Consider the following 17117-nt stretch of genomic DNA (forward strand, 5'->3'; position numbering starts at 1 on the left):
TGATCATGGTTCACTGCAGCCTCAACCTCTCGGGCTCAAGCAATACTCCGGCTTCAGCCTTCCAAGCAGCTGGAACCACAGATGCATGCCACCACACCCAGCTAATATTTTGATTATTTGTAGAAATGAGGTCTCCCTATGTTGGCCAGGTTGGTCTTGAACTTCTGGGCTTAAGCGATTTTCCCACCTTGGCCTTCCAAAGTGCTGGGATTACAGGTGTGAGCCACTGCGCTGTGCTTATCTTTCTTCTCCATTAGCCTGCAGTAAATAGAGAATAAATTTTACAGCATTTATCATTTGCTTAGCTGGGTCCCTGAACTTGCCTCCCTGGGATAAGACACCATGACCACACAGAAATCCAGCCAGCTAATGGGAAGGTGTGCGTTGGCCTCTCACTGCACGGCTATGGGGCTCCTGTTTATGTGGCTTTAATAGATGATTTCATCCTCTTTTCTGACTTGGAACCAGACAACTTTACATTCTCAGCAAACAGATGGACAACAGGGTTGAAATAAGATCTCGTACTGAAATAGTCCTTGAGTCATACTCCTTGACTGTTCTGTCATACGGGAAACTTGCCTCTTCCTTCTTGCAGAAGGCCAAGGCTGAGAATTCAGTGTACTCAGAGTTCTTGGACTCTTTTCTCAATATATGTTATGTTGGATATTTTTCTTCTTGGTCAAGATTGAGAGTCTGCCAATATAAGAATATTATCTAATTTGTTTTGGCAGAACACCTGGCCTTTTGCCCTAAGTCGATGTTTAAAAATAGAACTAAAAGTTTTACATTAACTTGTTTTTGTCCTCTTTCCAGAAAAGATCCTGACATGAGAAAAAAGGGGAGCTTGATTTTACCTATAACTTTATTTGGGAAGCAGGGGTGCTCTAGTTCAGGGGTGTCCAATCTTTCGGCTTCCCTGGGCCACACTGGAAGAAGAAGAGTTTTCTCGGACCACACATAAAATACACTAACATTAATGACAGCCGATGAGCTAAAAAAAATTGAAAAAAAAAATCGTATAATGTTTTAAGAAAGTTTACAAATTTGTGTTAGGCTGCATTCAAAACCATCTTGGGTCACAGGGCTAAAGGCTGTACAAGCTTGCTCTAGCTGAAACTCACTTGACTTGGTCATTGGGTTCTAGTGCACATTGTGCCAGTAACTGTGTGACCTCGGAAAGTCAGTTGTCTTTCAATGCTCAGTTTCCCCATCTGTAAAATGGGAATGATAAAACCTCAACTGAAGGGTTGTTGTAAGTATTAAATGAAATGACATTTGTAAAAGTATTCAGATGAGATAACATTGCTGTATTAACATAGATTTTTTTTAAGGTACAAAAAGAATTATATTAAAATAATAACATACATTTGTATGTATGAGGGAGGGATATTTAAAATTAAAATATTATATAATCACAAGAAAGACCAGATATTCCTTGCTCTGCCATTGGGCATCCAAGAAAAGTAAAGCCTGTTTTATATCCCCAAAATAAAAAAGAGACTTGATAGAAGTAACAGTGCTTGGAACCCAAGTCAATTTATACTCTTGTTAGATAAGTCCAAATTCTAAAGGCTACAAAAATCCTGTTAAATCAAGGGGAAAATTCATTTTAGGATAAAGTTATTCAAGATGAAAGAAAGGCATGTCTTCAGTGAGAGAACTGCCTGCTGTCGGATGATTTCTTGCTAATGTGTTTGAAGATTTTGAACTTCCCGATTTTCTTGGTTTTCCGGTAGCCAAATCTACCACCACCCCCTCACTTTTTCTGCTTGCCTTCATTGCAGTTGATGTTCAGATCAACAAAGGGAGGTACCTTGAAACCAAATGACAGAGCAACTGGAGGCAAATTTAAGTTATTAGCATTAAAGATCTGTTTCAGAGAATGGGAATCATAGGCTCATATATATGGCTTATATGCTTCCTGGGCTGACTTATGAAGAAAGTAGTTCTTTTCAATCAGTTTCTCAAGCTGGGACTGAATGTCAGAAATTTTAGACCAGGAAAAGTCAAGTTCACTTAATGGAACCTTGGATTGTTTCAAGTAGCGAAGAAAACCCAATTATTCTGGGCGCAAAATGAGCAGGGCATGCCCTCTCCCAATTCAGAATCAAAAAACACAAAGAAGAAGAAAAAGAGGAAAATGCCAAATGATACTGGGCCTGATACAAAAAAAGCAAAAACTGCAAACAAAGGGGAATCTGAAGAAGAGAGTGCAGAGACTCCTAAAGAAACAGAAAATAATGTGGAGAAGCCAGATAATGATGAAGATGACAGTGAGGTGCCCAGCCTACCCCGGGACTGACAGGAGCTTTTGAGGATACTTCATTTGTTTCTCTATGTAATCCTGTCAATGAAAACACTCTGAAGGCAATAAAAGAAACGGGTTTTACAAACATGACTGAAATTCAGCATAAAAGTATCAGACCACTTCTGGAAGGCAGGGACTTCTAGCAGCTGCAAAAACAGGCAGTGGTAAAAGCCTGGCTTTTCTCATCCCTGCAGTTGAACTCATTGTTAAGTTAAAGTTCATGCCCAGGGATGGAACGGGAGTCCTTATTCTCTCACCTGCTAGAGAACTAGCCATGCAAACTTTTGGTTTGGTATTCTTAAGGAGCTATTGACTTGCCATGTGCATACTTATGGGTTGATAATGGGTGGCAGTAACAGATCTGTTGAAGCACAGAAACTCGCTAATGGGATCAACATCATTGTGGCCACAGCAGGCCGTCTGCTGGACCATATGCAGAATCCCCCAGGGTTTATGTATAAAAACCTGCAGTGTCTGCTTATTGATGAAGCTGATCATAGCTTGGATGTTGAGTTTGAAGGAGAATTAAAGCAAGTTATTAAACTTTTGCCAACACGTAAACAGACTATGCTCTTTTCTGCCACCCAAACTTGAAAAGTTGAAGGCCTGACAAGGATTTCTCTGAAAAAGGAGCCATTGTATGTTGGTGTTGATGATGATAAAGCTAATGCAACAGTGGATGGTCTTGAACAGGGATATGTTGTTTGTCCTTCCAAAAAGAGATTCCTTCTGCTCTTTACATTCCTTAAGAAGAAACGAAAGAAGCAGCTTATGGTCTTTTCATCTTGTATGTCCGTGAAATGCCACTGTGAGTTGCTGAAGTACATTGATTTGCCCGACTTGGCCATTCATGGAAAGCAAAAGCAAAATCAGTGTACAACCACATTCTTCCAGTTCTGCCACCCAGATTCAGGAACATTATTGTGTACGGATGTGGCAGCAATTAAATCATTTTGTTTAATTTTCAGAGATTAGAACTATCCCTCCTCTATAACAAAATAGTTTGTAATGAGCAAGAAGTCATTAATCTACTTAAAGATTTACTTATTCTAAACTAAGTATATTTGCTCACTGCCTTTTATTCAGTCCTTGCTGGAGAGGGGTAATAATGTTGACCTGTGATTCCATTTTTTTTTTTTTTTTGAGACCTGCTTGATTTATTCTGATTTTTTAATACACAGTGACACAACTGTGATCCCAAAGTGTGCAGAGTTAAAGCCTTCAATTGCAGCTGAGGAGAGGGCAGGAATGGTACACCTGCGAACAGTGGTGAGTCAGGAATGATGGGCAGGGGGCCATGACCAGGGCAGCCTCCTCCCCAGGGCCAGGGACAGGGGAGTGGCCTGAGGAGCAGGACCCAAGGGTAGCCCAGGGCCGAGGAAGGGGTCAGAGACCTCCCCTTGGCCTAGGTCTGGAGCTCAAAAGTGCCACATGGCTGAGGGGGCAGCAGCCCGGGAAGGACCAGAGGCAGGGCCTGGAGAGCACCATTTCCTGGGGGGCTGGGGGCAGGGAGGTGCCCTACAGGAGAAGCCAGGAGGGGCTGCCTGCCCCTGGGGTGGGGGCCGGGCTGGAGCAGGCTGCAGCAAGAAAGACCTGAGGCAGGCACAGGGCCTGAGAGCCTGGGGTGAGGGTGTGGGGGGGCTCCCAGGGCAGCCTGGCCCAGGGAGCAGTCCTGACTCAGCAGAGGATGCCCAGGGAGGGGCTGCAGAACCCTCAGGACCTCCCCTTGTCTCTCCCTGGAAAGTAGCTGGGGAACCTGTAGTGCAAATCTGTGGACCACTCAGTTATGGAGGGAGGCTGTGCCTGAAGGTGTTGTTAACACATAAACGATAATTAATGAGCCTTCTTTGGGTTTAAGAAAGCACCAGAAATTAACAAACAATTAGGAATAAAACTAGGATTTACTTTCCATGATTATCTTTTGCTTTTATTATAGCTTGAAAACATTTATAAGTAAGTAGTTTTAAAGTTCTTTAAAAAAATATTTTTTAAGACCTGGGGTCTCACTATGTTGCCCAAGCTGGTCTTGAACTCCTGGCCTCAAGCAATCCTCCTGCCTCAGCCTCCTGAGTTTTCAAGTTTTTTTGTTTGTTTTTTAAATGAAATGCCTGGGATGGAGAAACTTGTTTTCTGCCATCAACAAAGCTTACCTCTTACCCACCTCTCTGACTTTGCTCATGTAATTCCTTTTGCCCAGAAGGCCCTTCTTCCTCCTTCTCTCCATTGTCTTCCCACATTTCTACCCACGAAATTCTCCAGGTCTTACAGGGCTGGGCTCAAAATGCTGAGTGCTTTCCTGAAACCTGGTGCTACTCTGACCAGCTGACAGGCCTGATTGTCTTTTTTGACACCACTTGAAGTCTTATGTTTTATTTATCTTTGTATTCCCAGCACCTAATAAAGAACCTGTAGATAATAGAAGCTTTAGAAGTGTTTGTTGAATAGAGCAATAAAAGTAAGAGCATTACGGAAGAGAGGAAGCCTGGAAGAGGGTGTCTAACTATATGATGGGGAAAGGTGAGTAGGAGGGAGATTACAGAAAAGATACACCTTGAGTGACATTTTTTTCTGTGTGTGTGTGTGTGGAATGAAGAGCTATTGGTCAGGTGGAAAAGGTAGGGAAGAATGGCCTTGGTAAATGGAGAACCAAGGAATCTGTGAATGTGAAATTTAGAGTACTTAGAAATATTTAGCATGGCTGAAACTGGGATGCAAAGTGAAGATGGATGAAAAGAAGATGAATCTAAAATGAAAGGCAGGTTGTATATTTGAACTTTGTGCCAATTAAAAAATTGTTTAGGTTAGTAGTTAGAATTGCCTCTGTGGTGCTCAGTTCAATAGTATAAATAAAAGTCAGGTGTGGGATTAGATTTCATGACCTTATTTGATTAGAAGAGCTTGAATATTTTATTCACTATGTAACAATTACCTCAGAGTAAATGGGCTGGACATGGTGGCTCACACCTGCAATCGCAGCACTTTTGGGAGGTCAAGGCAGGAGGATCACTTGAGGCCAGGAGTCTGAGACCAAACTAGGCAACATAATGATATTCCTGTCTCTATAAAGAAAAAAGAAAGTAAATGGGTGGGTATAACAGTTTGTGTTTGAAACAAATGTTTGCTGAAATCACAAACTGAAACCATAGAAATTTTAAGGTAATTTTTCCTGATGTAGAGGCAATTTAGGAGTCTCAATTTAACCCTAAATGGTTAAATAGTGAATGTCCCATTTTGTGGGACAACTTTATAGCTAATACTATGCCTCAGTGAGGCTTTCCTGTTGTGTCAGTTACTAACCATTTAAAAATGTGATACTTATCAGCAGTTTATAAGTAGATAAGCTTTTTTTTTTTTTTTTTTTTAAATAATGACTACTTTTGTAAACATAAAGGAAATAATGCATGTAGAATGCTTAGTACCAAGTACCATGCCTGGCACAATAGGTATTCAATAATATAATATGTTTTTTCCCTCAAACTCCCAGACAGCTGAGGAAGCTTCCACTTTATCATTATGAACTTTCAGAAGAAATAACATCCTGCCTCCAAGTGTACCCTTGCTAAAATATCCGCTAATTCTTTTGTAGAAGTTTGGAATTTCCTTGGTGATTTTAAACAAGATTTCCGCTCTTAAGTGTGTTCATTGTATGAGTCCTGTATCACCAAGACTGATCTGAGTACAGAATCTTCAAACCTCAGTGGGACTAAATATTTCAGGATTACTTGTATTTGAAATAGTTCTGGCCAGGCACAGTAGCCCATGCCTGTAATCCCAGCACTTTGGGAGGCCGAGGTGGGTGGATCAACTGAGGTCAGGAGTTTGATACCAACCTGACCAACATGGTGAAACCCCATCTCTACTAAAATTACAAAAAATTAGCCAGGCATGGTGGCAGACACCTGTAATCCCAGCTCCTCGGGAGGCTGAGGCAGGAGAATCACTTGAACCCAGGAGGCGGAGGTTGCAGTGAGCTGAGAAAAAAGAATTAGTTCTGATCTCTTTCATCTCAAGGGTTCAGTGGATCATGTTGAGGCCTTTCTGAGGTATGAGACAGATGGTTTTGTTTTGGATTTGTGGGTGGGCAGCAGGTTTGCCTGAGCTACTAATACTGAGTAGGAATTGAGATGCCAGGTTGGAAAATGAAAACTTAAACCAAGTTATTGCTGGGCATAACTCAGGAGTATTGCATGCCTTTGGTTTGTTTTGATTAAATTCCAAGATGATACAATCATCAGGCTATTAAAAATAATTAACTGACTATTAAAAATAATTAATTGCCTTGTTTTCTACTTAGCGGTATAATGGTTCCAGATTTGCAAGTTAGAATGCATTTTGCAATGGGGCAATGAAACAGGGGCAATTGTTACTGTGATTTAATGTTTAGGGGGCAGGGCAGGTTCCCTGGCCACATCACCATGAGGCTTTTTAGGGAGCATTTCTTTGGATATGTGTAATTTTCCAAGCCCCAATAACTCGAAAAATAGACTTATTAACCTACTTGGCCAAAATAAAGTAAAACCATAACAAATATAAAAGTAGAGATTTTGTAGATCACATTTCTTCACCACAACCCAGTTAAATTAGAAACCAATACTAAACCTATGACCAGAAAATAACTACTTGGAAACTAAGAAACACTCTCCCAGATAAACCTTTGATCAAAGAGAAAATAAAAGAGAAGCAAAAGGTTCTTTGGAAAGGAATAAAAAAGTATACTTTATACCCAAATCTTTAAGGCATAGCATACACTCAAAACTTTACTTAGAAAAAAATTTATAATAGTAAATATCTTTATTATTCATGAAGAAGAGGACAGCAGAGCACCTACCTGCCTCCAACCCCTCATAAACCAAACAAACAACATCCACACAAGGTGGGAAGAGGGGCCGATAAAGTTACAAGTGAGAGTTAATGGAATAAGGAAAAAATGTAGGAAGGCTAAATGAGACAAAATACTGGAAAAAGAGCAAGAGTATAACAAGATTAGGAACAAAGAAACAAATGCATTACAGATGCATGAAAGATGGAAAGAATTATACACGGACACTCCTGGCTAACATGGTGAAACCCCGTCTCTACTAAAAAAACACAAAAACAAAATTAGCCGGGCGTGGTGGCGGGTGCCTGTAGTCCCAGCTACTTGGGAGGCTGAGGTGGGAGAATGGTGTGAACCTAGGAGGTGGAGCTTGCGGTGAGCCAAGATCGCGCCGCTGAACTCCAGCCTGGGCGACAGAGTGAGGCTCCATCTCAAAAAACAAAACAAAACAAAACAAAACATATATATATATACACTTGCACACTAGGAGCAAAACTCTATGGAAACTAATATGAAAATAGAGAAGAAGCAGATAACTCATAAGCAAAATACAAATGACCAAAATTGATTCAAGTAGAAGACTCAAAAACATCAATTACCGTAGAAGTCCCAGCCTCTTGGTGTCCCATTTGATATTTGCTCTGAGTTTCTTATTTTTAAGGAAGTATTATGCTAACAAGACATTAAAATAAGATGGGATGGTGGCCCTCCACTTTGTATACTGGGTTTTGCTGTGGTCTCTTCTAGTGGTGTGTAAGGTGCTTGTGTTGTGAAGAGTAATTTTACTCGTGTTTAAATTTGAAAGGTGTGATGCGTATAACCCTGCTTTCCCCCCATTTCTCTTTCAATGCAAGTTAACTTACACCTCCCTTTAAAGAACAGCATGCCAAGAACTGGCTGATAAAATGAAATACGTTCCTACCCTGCTGGCTAAGGACAGCCAACTCCTTCCAGTCTAGATGGTGCTGGGAGAAGTATCTGATGCTGCCACCTCTGTGAGCTACTTGGTGTGCCAGTCAGTTGTGCCATGGTCCCCACAGGGACCTGCAGAAAGCTGGAAGCGGCCAGGCTGACTTGGTGGGTCAGTTGGAAGTATGTGAGGTCTGAATGCTCTTGGTATGGTTTTGCCATTTTTGTATGGTGTAAATCTATAACTGTTGTTTTAACATTTATTTTGGAATAATCCCTTTTGTCAGGAAATGAGCTAAAAAAGGGAAAGTAATAAAATTAAGTAGCAAATTTCTGTTTCTCAAGGATGTTGGTGATGAATGTGTAATTCACAAAGCTGCCTCAGTATCTACTTAAAAAGTTTGTCATTGTTTTTAAGAATACTTTGCTCAAAGACAATGATTTAACACATGCTGGCTGCAGGAGGTGCCATTTTATTTCATTCTGTGAAGCATGACTTTTCATTTAAATCAAATGACTTTTCTAAATAGATTTTCGCCATTTTCAATTTTAAGTTTTCTTATGTATATATAAAAAGTGAAGTATTAGCTGTTAATGTGGTTTGCTCTATTAGCAGAAAAGGCATTTTTGGTTTTTTTTTCTATAGTGCTGAGGTCTTACTATGTTGCCCAGGTTGGCATTGAACTCCTGGACTCAACCAATTCCCCCACTTTGGTCTGCCAAAGAGCTGGGATTACAGGTGTGAGCCACCATACCTGGCCTGGAATTTTTTTTTTTTTTTCTGTCACCCAGGCTGGAGTGCAGTGGCGCCATCTTGGCTCACTGCAACCTCCGCCTCCCGGGTTTAAGCAATTCTTTGCCTCAGCCTCCGAAGTAGCTGGAATTATAAGTGCCCCCCACCACAACTGGCTAATTTTTGTATTTTTAGTAGAGACGGGGTTTCACCATCTTGGCCAGGCTGGTCTTGAATTCCTGACCTAATGATCCACCCGCCTCGGCCTCCCAAAGTGTTTTTTTTTTTTTTTTTTTTTAAATCAAGATATGTGTGGGGGAGATTTATGGTAAATCAATCGATGAGACATATGACTCATACTCAATGATGTTACTGGAACTGGCTATTTGGATTTTGCCATCACTAGAGGTAATGCTTGATCTTTTCACTGATCATAGAGATGTTTCAAAATCAGTGACATAAGCTGCTGTCTGTGATAGAGTTCACTGAGGCCAACTGCGTATTGAAGTATTCAGTCCAGCAAAGATGCATGTTCCTCTGGCTTTGACTTTTGCTGTAAGGGCAGAAGTAAAGAAACATTTATTTTGGCTAACATAAAGCCATTATAAATGAAGCAGGGGGGCTGTGGAGGATAAAGAGCAGCAGCCCAACCATATTAGTGGGGAAATTAAGAAATGGTGTGCGCTTCATGTCGGCAGAGGTGCCATGAGCAGGATTCACACGTGCATCCATTGTGGTCATTTCTGGACTGTCTGGTGGGAACCCTTGAAGAGGGGACTCCTCTCCAAGTGCATGAAATTGTTGAGCCCTGAGTGCCAAAGTGGGACAAAAATGGAACGTAAGCAACACTGACAGGCTTCAGGTTCAAGTTGAGGACAAAGAAACAATTGGAACACACTGTAAAGGCAGGCCTTCCAACCTAGATTTCCCCTCAGTGAAGAAATCCCTTTCATTGTGTCCTGAAAAAAAGTACAGTCAGTAGGGTATCCCCGTGGAAGCTTAATGTCAATCTATGGATTGGCTTCATCACAAACTTCCTAGGAAGCTTTAGATATCAACATCTCCCAGAGATTTTGATTCAGTGGGTCTGAAGTGGGGCCTGGGATTCTGTATTAAAAAAATTTCAGGCAGGCACAGTGGCTCATGCCCGTAATCCTAGTACTTTGGGAGGCCAAGGCAGGAGGATCACTTGAGGCCAGAAGTTTGAGACCAGCCTGGGCAACATAGGGAGACCCCTGTCTCTTCAAATAACAATTAAAAAAAAATTAGCTAGGCATAGTGGTACCTGGTGGCACTTGGAGTCCAAGCTACCAGGGAGGCTGAGGCAGGAGGAGCGCTTGAGCCTGGGAATTTGAGGCTACAGTGAGCTGAGATGATACCACTGCATTCGAGTCTGGGTGACAGAATGAGACCCTGTCTCAAAGAAAAAGGAGCAAGATGAGCAGAGAATGGGAATAAGGAAATGACCCAGATTTGGGGATTGGAGTGCCGATGGAAGATTAAGGAATTGAAGGATCGTAGGATGCTACATTCCAAATAGGAAGACAAAAACATATTTACTATTGATTAAGTGGAAGTGGATCATCATAAAGGTCTTCATTCTTGTGGTCTTCATGTTGAGTAGGTTGAGGAGCGACGGACTGGTCTTGCTGTCTCACGGGTGGCAGAGGTGGAAGAAAATCCACACATAAATGGACCCGTGCAGCTCAAACCTGTGTTGTTCAGGGTCAACTGTAATTCAATATAAACTTTAATCAATAGAAAAATATTTTAGGTTGGGTGTGGTGGCTCATGTCTGTAATCCCAGTGCTTTGGGAGGTTGCGGTGGGACTATTTCTTGAGACCAACCTCGGTAATACAGTGGGACCCCATCTCTACAAAAAATTTAAAAAAATTAGCTGGGCATGGTGGCATGTGCCTGTAGTCCTAAGGCTGGAGAATTGTTCAAGGCTGCAGTAAGATGTGATTCCAACACTGCACTTCAGACTGGGCAACAGAATGAGACCCCATCTCTTAAAAAAAAAAGTTTAAGAAAAGTTTTATTTTTGAAGATCATTTTTGAACTATTTTATTAGTCCACCAATACAGTAAAACCAATTATTTTGTCAATTAGTGTATATTTTAAAAGTTCCATCATTTCCATTATTTATTAGCATCTTCTTTCATTGTTAAAGTGTCCTGGTTTGAATGAGAAATTTATGGTCATTCTGTCTTTAAAAGTCAGATAATTACAATGTTATTCAACCTATCTCAGATTATAGAAAAAAATAAGTATTTCCCCAATTCACTTTATGCAACCAGCATATCTTGAATACCAGTATAGGATAATACAATATGATCAAGAAAGTATTATTCTAGGAATATGAATTTGGTTTCATATCAGAAAATCCAGCCACTTAGTCCATTATATAAAAACTATAAAAGATGAGTGACATATGATTATATCAAGTCTCTGAAAGCCATCTGATGAAGTTCTATTCCTAATAAAGTACTATTCCTAATAAAACTCTTAAGGAGGAATAGAAGGAAATTACTTAAACGTAATAAAGACTGTTTGTGAAAAAACTAGCAAACTTCATTATAAATGATGAACTATTAAAACAATTACATAAGAATCTAGATAGGCAAGCCTGTGATCAGTTTTTTTATTTATCATTACCTTTTGTGTTCTAACAAATGTAACAAGACAAGAAGTTGTGTTTTTGATATATTTACTGGAAAATAAAAAATAAAAGCATCTTTTTTGTTGTTGTTGCTGACATGATTTTGCACACACCACCAAACATAAGACTAAATTTAAAAAGCCACTCTAGTAGAATTAGTAAAATATTTGGGAAAATGGCTGGATGCAAGATAAATATATGACCTGAAATCTTCTATTTTACCAGTAAGCACTAAGAAATGGGGATATGTGTTCCCTTAAATGATATGATAAAACTCTAAAAATAAACATAATATATAAAGTTCTTGCAATTCAGAAGAGAATAGCAACTTAGTGTTCAAAAATTACATAAAATGACTGTATGGCTTTATATTGTCAAATGCCCTATTCAAGAAAAGTATGAAAAATAAGAATGCTATAAAGTCACTGTAACTAAGATAGTATTGGCCTAGCAATACACAAATGTTAGAACAGAATAGATTCAAATATGGATACTTCAGAATAGATAAATCAGAATACAGAAAATATTTGAAACATATTATAGTCCAATTCAGTGGAAAAATCATGAGTTAACAAATTATTCTGGCATAGGTAGTTCTCTATCTGGTTAAAATACAACAGGACTCATCATAAATGATATAAAGTTAATTCCCTGATGGATGAAAAACAAATTTAACAAATTACCATTTCACAGAAAAATCCAGAAAAACACACATGTACAAGCTAAAGCTTAGGAAACCTTTTTAAGGATGGAAACCCCAGAAACTATATAAGAAAAGGAATAAGTATCAGATATATGCAGTCAGAACCCATTGTGTGGCAGCGGTAATGTTTAATCAATAGACATCAGCTCTGTCTGGAAAAAGTATTTGTAAAATATACTGCAGGAAAAGTACTATTAATGATAATTTACAAAGAGCTCTTATAAATTGACAGGAAAAAATATAAGCTATACTAAAGCAAAATGGATAAAGGGAATAAATAGATGATTCACAGAATTAATATGATAGGGGGGTGTGTGTGTGTGTGTTTGTGTACACCATACGTAGTCTGATGAAGGAGCACAGAGAAAAATGCAAATGGTTAGAAGACCCTCTAGGAAAAGAGGTGAGTGAGGAGCTGATGTGAATAGAAAGTAAAAAAAAATATATATATATATGATGACACTCTTCTTGCAGGACTATTGAAGGAGATGGGCATGTAAACAATGAGAGTGCTTTATAAGTGCCACAGAAGAGGAATACCGGAAGCTGTGTTGGAGGAGGGAGGAAAAGACTGTGCATTGGAGTGGAGATGACCCTGGGCAAGAAGGTGCTTTCTTCACTTTTGGCCTTTCGAGATAATTCCTTGCATCTAGGGACATGGTGACTTTCATGAGATTAGCATAGTTTTGTTGATCAAGCGCAATAAGAATTTAAAAGTTATTTTTGAGACCCTTGGAAAAAGGCGCTTTGCAAAGACACGTCACGTGACTGATGATTGCTTATTTAAACCCATGGTCATGTGTTTAATCTGAATGTGACTCCTCTCCAGGAGAATGAGAAAGATCTATTTTAGGACTGCTGATGTATAAGAAGGACCTCTCTGAGGTTCCATTTTGTTGGAGATGTAAACATGGTGGCACACAGAGTGTGTGGTTGTTACTGCACTAGCTAAGGCCACGAGATGTTTCTCGAGGGCTGTCCTGTGACATGCGCTTTGGGGAGATGTATTAAAACAACAGCCAACCCTCTTGAGACATATTCTCAAGGTATGGGTATGGAGGGTATGGAGGGCTGCAGGTGCCCAGTAGTAACTGTAGAAGGGAAATAGACTTTGCCAGCATAGGGGATATTGTTTCTCCTGTAGGATCCAGGACAGGGTCCCTCCTCCTTGAAGTACCTGCATTTATTGCCCCACGCAGTGGTTCTCTGCTCCTCTCCATACTCCATGCATCCCTGGCTTCCATGTCTTCACTTTTGTTTCTTTGATCTGTTGCAGATGGTAGTGTTTGTTAACTCCGTCTGGTTTCCTGGTTTCACTGGGGACTTGGTGATTCACTATTTTGTGGGAAGAGGGAGGAGATGGGGAAAGGAGAAGGTGGGGAGAAGAAGGACGTGACATTTCTGTCATAGAGAAAACAAGTTTTTAAGGTGCCTTTCAAAATGAAGTCCTGCTGGAAAGTTAACATCTATAATATTCCTATCTGTGAGTAATTTGGTGTCTGTAGGGTGGAGTCTGAATTCCAAGAATTGAGTTCCCCATCTGTTAAGCCAAGAAGTAATTTGAATCTTAATTCAGGGCAGTCCTCTGTGTCAATGTTGGATGCAGATGCACATACCAAGTGCTTTATTTCCTGTAAACTAGTTAATACATTGGCTTTGGTGATGACTATGGGAACATTGGGGATTTTTTTCCCCCCAAAATTGTCTTGTGCAGGAATTTGGAGGTGACAGTAATAGCAGGATTACCATAAACCTTGCAAACATAAGGATTATCAAGACAATTTCATATGACTCTCTAGTGGAGAATTTTAATTCAGGGCTAGTGCAGAGTCATTTTTTTCCGGAGAGAGTGAGGTGCTGAACTCCGCGATCTCATTGGTCCTTAACTGTAACTTGCTAGTGGTGTCATATAGGATATGAGAGTCCTGGACAACACAGTCCTGTGGAGTCTTGCTCTCTCATTCAGCTCTCTGTCCACACTCATTATGGGCTGTCATGTGGAATAATGGCAATGGCAGTTGGAGATGATTCTGTTTTTTCTTGTTGGGTCCTAGTTGGTTTTGACTTGCTCTGTAAGGCATTGTGATGCTTCTTGTTAAGTATGAAATAGAACCAAGATGACATGTCTCAAGTTTTGTGAAACTTATGTTATACCACATGACTAGATGTATGTCCTATATGTGTGTATGTAACTGGATGATGTCCTCCGGTCACAGTTTTACTTTTTTTTTTTTTTTTGAGACAAAGTCTTGCTCTGTCACCAGGTTGGAGTGCAGTGGCACGATCTCAGCTCACTGCAAACTCTGCCTCCTGGGTTCAAGTGATTCTCCTGCCTCAGCCTCCGGAGTAGCTGGGATTACAGGCATGCGCCACCATGCCCAGTTAATTTTTGTATTTTTAGTAGACACAGGGTTTCACCATGTTGGTCAGGCTGGTCTCGATCTCCTGACCTTGTGATCCATCCGCCTTGGCCTCCCAAAGTGCTAGGATTACACACACGAGCTACTGTGCCCAACCCACAGTTTCACTTTCTATGTAGTTTGATATCTGTTCTTTGACTGCCGTGCTACCTGAATACATCTCTGGCATAGATTCTATCATACTATTTTGTAATAGTCTTATTTTGTATTGTCTCTCTTAGTTCTAGATGCAAAACACTCAATAATGCTGAAAGAATAAGATCCATGCCGTTAGATGCAATAGAAAAATGCAAATGAAATTGTATTTATTTGGGAATGAGAAATGACCAAACTGTCAGAACACCATGACCTTTGTCTTATAGCTGTTCCTGTGGGGAGAGATTTGCATCTATTGCAGAAGCTGATTTCCCAATACTTGGATTCTTAAATCTGATTTATTGAGACCAAACAAACCATTTAAAAAAATTATGTTTTAACCACAGGATGTAATGAAGATGTAAAGTCTAAGGTATGTGTTTCTAACGTAGGTACTAAGGTAGAATAGAAGGATAATATCAAGAACAACTCCAGACTTTTCTTTATTAATTAAAGAGAATAATTTTCCAAAGAAGAAATTCTACTTGTTGATTCTTATATAGGGGTATAATGCACTTTATATGATATACCTATTATATATTATATATTATGTAGTATGATATATATTATTTCAGTATCTTACACATATATAGGATCTGTAAATTATATTTATTTTTTGGCCTCACATGCAGGGAAAACTTTTAAGTATGTTTTAGATTTATTTTGATTTGTTGCTCAGGCTGGAGTGCAGTGGTGCGTGATTGCAGCTCACTGCATCCTCTGCCTCCTGGTTCAAACAATTCTCCTGCCTCAGCTTCCTAAGTAGCTGGGATTACAGGCATGTCCCACCATACCCGGCTAATTTTTGTATTTTTAGTAGAGGTGGGGTTTCACCATGTTGGCCAGGCTGGTCTTGAACGCCCGACCTCAAATGATTCACCTGCCTTGGCCTCCCAAAGTGCTAGGATTATAGGCGTGAGCCATTGGCCAGGCTAGTCTTGAACTCCTGACCTCACATGATTCACTTGCCTTGGCCTCCCAAAGTGCTAGGATTACAGGCGTGAGTCACCTTGCCTGGCCACCGATTAATACAATTTGGATGGCTTACTATTAATGTTAAAATTTTGTATGCTTTTTTAAAAAAAGGTCTGGAATTCAGATTAGGAAATAATTCCCTGTTATGATGAAGGTCAACATGATTGCAGTCTCTGGCGAACAATTTGTAATATGTCATTGCTCAGAAAGTTAAAAAATATTTTTGTAGATTGTAGTGTCTGAATTTTACATCTCGGTTTGAAATATGAAATGTTACATTTATTTATTTTTTTAAAAATATATGTATTTATTTATTTATTTGAGACAGGGTCTCACTCTGTTGCGCAGGCTGGAGTGCAGTGGTGTGATCACAGCTCACGGCAGCCTCAACCTCCTGGGCTCAAGTGATCCTCCTGCCTCAGCCTCCTGGGTAGCTGGAACTACAGGTATGTGCCGCCATATCTGGTTAATTTATTTCTTATTGTTTGTAGAGATAGGCTCTCACTATCACAGGTGCTAAGGCTAATCTTGAACGCCTGGGCTTAGGCCGTGCGATTTTCCCAAAGCGCTAGGATTACAGGTGTGAGCCACTGTGCCTGGCCTACCTTTATTTTTGTAGTATAAAATAAGCAATTTTTTCTTAGACTTATTTGAGGACTCCTTTTTAACCTACCCTTTAAATACTGATGTTTTTTTAGGTTCTCTTTTTTAACGCTTTCTTTTCCTTCCCCTTTCCCTTTCTTAGATAAATAACACTGACTGAGTTCCTAATGTGTATCAGGCCAGGACCATGGTGTACAGCTGAGCAGGTTGTGCAGTACACAATTCCAGGAGCTGCCAGTAACTGCCTCTACCCCAACCATCACCCTGGCCCATCGAGATTTGATTTGTGCAGGCATCTCCGTGTATCAGGCACTATGGTAGCTACTTAAAAAACCACTTTTACCCTCACAACAGCCTGTGAGATGAATGTCATCATTCCTGTTTTATAGATGAGAAAACTGAGTTTCGAGTGTATTAAATAACTTCATTAAGGTTACATAATAATGAATGGGTAGTGGAGTTTGCCAAGGACCAAAGCCTCTGCTTCCCTCTATAGCATGTGGGTTGTCTTAGCTTTTGGTAATCTCATCTATGGCCACTACCTAAATGATGGCAATGCTCAAATGACTCTCCACCCTAGATCTCTCTCTGTTGGTAGCCTACTGTCAGTTGTTCCAGTATTCCCCGGAGGCATCTCTGATTCTACAGGTCTTAATTTGAATTATCATGGTTTCCTTACTATCACTTCTCTTTTATTCCCCCTCTTAGTGGTGCCAGCAGTTGGGGCTATTCTTTTTCTCTTATCCCCCTGCATCTGATATAGTTTGGATGTGTGTCCCTGCCCAAATCTCATATTGAAATGTAATCCTCATTGTTGGAGGTGGGGCCTGGTAGGAGGTGATTGCATCGTGG

At 40.2% G+C, this 17117-nt stretch overlaps 1 pseudogene; it reads left to right on the forward strand.

Moving 5' to 3' along the window:
* Positions 1-2086: 2086 nt before the first annotated feature.
* Positions 2087-3283, forward strand: LOC105552506 (annotated as a pseudogene).
* Positions 3284-17117: the final 13834 nt, after the last annotated feature.

This window comes from Mandrillus leucophaeus, unplaced genomic scaffold (genome assembly GCF_000951045.1).
Source record: "Mandrillus leucophaeus isolate KB7577 unplaced genomic scaffold, Mleu.le_1.0 Scaffold56, whole genome shotgun sequence".
In the NCBI taxonomy this organism is placed as follows: Eukaryota; Metazoa; Chordata; class Mammalia; order Primates; family Cercopithecidae; genus Mandrillus; species Mandrillus leucophaeus.